This window comes from Tauraco erythrolophus, chromosome 5, assembly GCF_009769465.1.
Source record: "Tauraco erythrolophus isolate bTauEry1 chromosome 5, bTauEry1.pri, whole genome shotgun sequence".
Classification (NCBI taxonomy): domain Eukaryota; kingdom Metazoa; phylum Chordata; class Aves; order Musophagiformes; family Musophagidae; genus Tauraco; species Tauraco erythrolophus.
This window is the reverse complement of record NC_141469.1, coordinates 10,001,430-10,007,827: the sequence shown is the minus strand read 5'-3', so window position 1 is coordinate 10,007,827 and position 6,398 is coordinate 10,001,430.

Below are 6,398 nucleotides of genomic sequence, written 5' to 3'. Positions count from 1 at the left end.
ATAGCTATGCAACAACAGTATATTTAGAAACATTTTTGCCTATAGAAAAGGAAGTTTTTTCTCAGCCAACAGCTTGAAGATTGCACACTTGTGTGTTTGCACGCGCATGTGTGCTCACATGCATGTGCATTATCTCCACACTTATTTCTAACTCTAATAATAGAGTTGAGATTTCCTCTTTCTAAGCTTTTGTTCAATAAACAGAAACAAAGTCTTCTATAGTCAGGAATCAATGATCATTTGGAACCATTCAAGCTGTACTTTTTAATCCTGATTAGTGAGAATAGCAACACTCCCAATGAACAAAATTGTGATTGTATTAAGTAGAACTGACAAAAGTCCCATTAGAAAACGATGCACTCCACTATGTTTTCCTATAATGCCACTTTTTAAAACAAAAAGTCCCATATTTCTTTTGTCAATTGCCAGCCAGAAGCTGAAATTCATCCCAAATGTCTCTGTACTGGCTAAAAAAGTATTTTATTCTAAAGATGATACTGCCATCTATTGGGTGACATTACTATACGAAAGAATTATGTCATTTCTCTCTGGATTCACAGCAAAGACAAACAGATAGTGTGATTCACCTGATTTCCAGTGGAGTTTTATTAGCAACTAGATTATAACAGCCTGCCTTCAGTGTATAAGGTATGTCTTATACAAAGAGCTTGGTCCCCTCTTTGCTATCGTTACCAAAATCACGTGCAGAGAGACAGTTTAGCATAGTGATAAACTGGAATTTAATGATGTGCCACTGGAACAGCAGTAAAAAAAAAAAAACAAACAACAAAACCCCCACCAAAACCACCCCTTAGTACTGTCTCACATCTCAGAAAGATCTTATAGAGATGTTTTCATGCACAGTGTCAGTGAGTGGAACTGCATCACCTGCTTTGTAGGAATAAAAGATCTCATTTCCATGTAAGTGGCAATCTTTTGCAATACAAAGAGATTCCTGTGATATACAGAGACTTCACAGAGTTTTTTTTAAAGTAACCTAGTGAAGCTTCAAAGAAATACTTTGCCCATCTAAGATTGATTTTATTTTCTTATAAAATTTTAATTGAAGTTCTTATTTCTTTTGTGACATCCCTGTAACAGCTATCTATATCTTAGACACATGAAATGTGCATTTTTATGAAGAACGCAGGTGTCAAAAGTATAAGCACTGAAAACTTATATAGGAGCTTTGATAATTGTTGTTCAGTCCGTTAGTGGGACCTCATGGAAGCAAAGGCATAGTAGAAAATAAATGAAGTAAGTTGGAGAAATCTCCCCCTGTGCTTTGTCAGTTCTGGCAGCGCAGAGGCCTTGAAAGCATTGCTCTGTTACAGAAAACAGACAAACAAATAATAATGGCAAAAAAATGACAAACGTCCTTCTTTGACTTCATCTAGTGCTGTATCTTTTTGACATTCTGACTAATCAGTGTTTCCTTGTTTCTGCTTTTCCTTAGCTTTCAGAAGAGCAAGAAGTCATTTTATCTTTTGTGATCCAGAAGATTAGCTGACTATAGTATCATGTACATAAGCCCTATTATTGTTGATGCATAGACCACCAGTAACCAGCTTGACTTTTTATTTCTAAAATGGACTTGGAAGACCAGCAATTGGAACCAGTAGGAAGAAAATTCCTCTCTACTTTTAAACAGAACCGACGCGTCTCAGGACATCGAAACAAGAGCAAGCTGGAACCTCACAATGCAAGTTGTACCAGCACTGTGGAGAAGAGAATTTCACTTTGCAACCTCTTTGATTTTTTTATTACTGAGGTTAAACCCAGACAAGTTTAGCCAACTGTGTGCTAAGGCCAAGAGGAGCCATCACAGAAAGTACAAGTTTCTTTTCTGCCATGCTCGGAAAAAAAAAACGTTTCTTCAGGCTAGTGTTCTCCTAGGTAAGTATAAATGCTCCCATCACCATTAATGGCGTAGAAAGGATAGCTAATAAGTATTAGACTAGAACTCAGAAGATCTTGCATCTAATTATACGTCTGCTACAGCATTCTACATGACCTTGGGCCAGACACAAAAAAAATCTATCTACGCTTCAGGCTACCACTGGTAAATGGAGATAATGATGTATTTGCCCCTTACAGCAGTATTGTGAGGTTAAATTCAGGTTACTCTAATATTAACATTTGTTTTCCAGTATCGAAATGATAAAAGCCATTAAAGGCCTACTGCAGTAAGATTAGCAAGGAGTTTGACTTTCTGTTTTGTATGCTTACCTTTCCCCTAACGCATCATTTAAAGAAAAAAAGGAGATTCTTTTGGGAACAGTCTCTGCTAAACAGCAGCAGGAAGGTTTGTGTGTGGGAAAGCACTTGAAGAAAAAGAATGTGCAGTAAAAGGGGAAGAAAGCGACGCTCCTGTTCTGTGCAAGATTGTAGAACCTACTTACAGAAGAGCTGAGAAGTGAACTCAGTGTATTGTAACAACCAGAATTTTGCCATTGCTAAAGAGGAGATGTCTGTTGATAGCAGTGGTGTGAAATTACAATCTCTGCCAGCTCCAATGGCAAAGGGGATATGGAAAAGTGGCACCAGTGTAATATCAAAGCTGTGTTGTGGTTTTTTTTTTTTTTGACAGATAGCAGGTGAATTTACAGAAAATGTAATTTAGATTTGCTTTAATACTAATTTAAAGCCACAGTACAATTTGAGTTATACTGTACCATGCTTCCAATGTTTCTACTGCCCCAACCAACTGTCCTTTTTATTCAAGTAGATAGCTGTTTTCCATAAGGATTCTTGTCACTTTCTGCAGTATCTATGGATTAGTAATACTGTGCAGTTCCCTTCATGGGTACTGACCAAGTTCTTGCTTTAATAAGCTATTTGGTCTCACAGAATCTACCTTTCTCCATCCTAATCCTAACTTGACCAAGTATCTACTAGTTATACAGTAACTATATCAGCAGGATATGTTAAAAAGGAGGAAAAACTCAGCACTTTACTTTCTCCAGTCTGGTTTTCTACCTAAACCAATGCCAATTGTCTAAGAGAAATGGGATGTTCCTCTAGCAGAAATAAAAATCACAAAGTAGAGGTCTGACATTTTCTTCTCTTTAAATCCAAGGGCTGCAAACGCAAGGACCACTGCATGCTGCGGTTGCCGTTTAGCTGCTCTAGAACATGCTACTTACAACCTAATGTTGTCCAACAAAGCGAAGTCTAGCTTTAAAACTGGTACTTTGAATGCTTGGTTTCGTCTTGCACAGGCTGTATAGACACAGGGCTGAAAATAAAGGTGCAGATACTTGTTCAATCTCATTTCTGCAGCGATTCAGTACTCAATGGGAATGAGTATCAACTAATTTTGAAACACATTTAATTCTAAATCTCCTGGACTGGAATCCTGGTTTTATTTGTACCAGAATGTGTCCATTAATATAACACAGTCAATTAGCAATACTAGAAATGTAAACAACTCCTTACCCATTAAATGGCATCACACTTCCACTCTCCCTAGGAACAGACTGACAACTTGTCAATGTAATGAAAAACAGTGCTTTTATTCCATCTCTGACCTGAGTGGAACACATGAAGAAATAGTACATGCGAGTGTGATGAGCTAGAGAAATTCAGTATCAGACTAATACATTGGGCTTAAATATCAAGAAAATGAAAGGATTAACTTCTGGTTAAATGGCTGCTAAGCAGCATACTGAAAAATTTTACTCTGTGTGTATGTCTATAAAACACTTTCTGTGTGTCATATAGTTATTCTGTGGTTCAGGGTATGTGCTGGTTTTGGCTGGGATATAGTTGATTTTCTTCACAGTAGCTGGTATGAGACTCTGTTTTGAATTTGTGCTGAAAACAGTGTTGATAATGCAGAGGTGTTTTCGTTACTGCTGAGCAGACACAGTGCTTACATAGAGTCGAGGCTTTTTCTGCTTCTCACCCCACCTCACCAGTAAGTAGACTGAGGGGGCACAAGAAGCTGGAGGGGTCACAGCTGGGACAGCTGACCCCAACTGACCAAAGGGGTATTCCATGCCATAGGACGTAACGCTCAGCATATAAAGCTGGGGGAAGAAGAAGGTAGGGGTGGACGTTCAGAGTGATGGCGTTTGTCTTCCCAAGTAACTGTTATGTGTGATGGAGCCCTGCTTTCCTGGAGATGGCTGAACACCTGCCTGCCCATGGAAGCAGTGAATGAATTCCTTGTGTGTCTTTGCTTGTGTGCGCAGCTTTTGCTTTACCTATTAAACTGTCTTTAGCTCAACTCCGATTTTCTCACTTTTACTCTAACAATTCTCTCCCTCATCCCGCCCAGGGGAGTGAGCGAGTGGCTGCGTGGTGCAAAGTTGCCGGCTGGGGTTAAACCACGACGCAATTAATTTAAATCACACCTTTCGTCTAGTGACTAGTTCATGTCCCTCCTTTTATGGTACTCCACTGCAGAGGTTTGAGGTCTGTTTTTCTAAAGGTCTGAAGACCAACAGCTAGAATGAAGTCAAACACATTTGTATCCTGAACGCATGAAAGACAACTTAAAATACTGACTTTGCTAAAATGGCATGAGCCAAGCCCAGTAGCCAGTTACTTCAGATCTGAGGACCTAAAATCAGCCACTTACCCTCTTGGAGAAGCAGGGAACTTCTCAGCAAAAGAGAGTAAGAAGAGAGAAGACTTCTGCACAGCAAAAGCCTTATATAAAGTAACTTTTAACTGATTGCTTGGACAAGTGACAAAATCAGCCACTGAGGCAATATGGAGTCAGCCATCCTTTTGCATGTACCACAGGGTGGAGTGGAGGGCAGCATTTCTAATTGGGAAAGGTTTATGTTCTCAGCAGCTGGACTATGATCAGACGTAGAAGAAGGATATACTGGCTGTTTTTACTGTATTTCATATTCAGACAACTGTTGTCTGTCTCTCCAACAGAAAAGAGATGAGATCTAACTGTCTAGAAAACCAGATGTGGCTGAAAGGTCATTAGTAGGACATGGCATGCCTCAAAAGTCAGACTCTGCATGTCTCAGGTCAGATATTTAACATTAGTGGAAACCTCATAATTCAAGCCGCAATTTGAGTAATAACAAATAGATATGGATTGTGTATAGTAATGGAAGTCATGAAAACTCACAGTTGAATATAATTGAGTATCTTCATCATTCAGGATGAACAGCTACCATCCTGTGATCTTTACCCCATTCCATGCATTAGTGATAACAAACTTGTAGAAAAAATTACCAAGATACAGTGTAATTAAAGAGCATACCTTACAGCTTAGACACCAGGGAACCAGGGATGGTGCAGCTAGAGATCAATCTTAACTCTTCATGATGATAACTCCTAAATTTCAGTTGCTGAATGTATTCATTTAACAGAAAGTTTGGGGATATTTTTGAGGAGAGAGAGAAGGGAAGTGCTTTAATAATTCACACCCACATAGATGCATTCATGACACTTTTGTTTACCTCAGCTTCTTTGTGTATTCCCCTCTATTTTCCCTCATTTCTTCTGTCTCTCTCTTGACTGTGTTTTTCCAGGTTCCTCCTTTTCTTTCCAGGCTTCCTCACTTTTCAGTGTCAGTAATCTGTATTGAACACAAGTAAACCAAAAATTGAATAACTTTTAAAATAAACAACAATGACCTTCTCTCCTCCCTGCCCCCACCTCCCCAGGAAAACACAAGTAAAACAGAGATTGAGAGTTCATCTAATGGTATCAGCTCTTTTTATCTACTTTTTATTTCAGTCTGTAAAATAGTACTACGGATGCAAGGAGATAACTTAAATGACAGAGTTCCTGGTATAAAGGTTTTTTTTTCCTCTTGTAGCAACCCCTCAGAGAAACAATAAGTGAAGCAAAAAGATAGAGATTCTGTTCTATAAAGTCTCTAAAGTTCAACTTACAAAAAATACTTGTTCTGTTATGTAGTACAGCCTCCTCCAGAGAAAGCAGAAACAGGACAAGAGACAGATCATAGTTTACAATGACACTGAAAATAGAAATTATTTTGTAACTTTTATGTTTCCTGGGCCTAATCCAAATGTCTCTGACTCCCATTTTCATTTTAAATGTGCACTGGATTAGTCCCCTTTCTCCTTTTCCCTCCCTTGACAAGCATTTGTTATTTGTGTCACACATTCCTGAAGGACACACATTCTTTCAACAGATGAAAGGAGACAAACATTTCAAGCTGGGGTGAAAAGAGGAAAACATTTGTTATTAGCCCCAAAAGTCCACATGTTGCAGGCCAGAGTTAGTAATGCAATCCTGCCAACAATAAGCAGAGATCATGGCGAAAGGGAGCAGAGGAGGGCAATCTTCCAACATCCCCAACCTCACCCACCCAGCAGCTGCTTTGGAAACCCATTAATTTAATTACTAATATTAATAATTTTATAGCTATTCCTATAGGTGCTGAATGTTACTTGATAAGC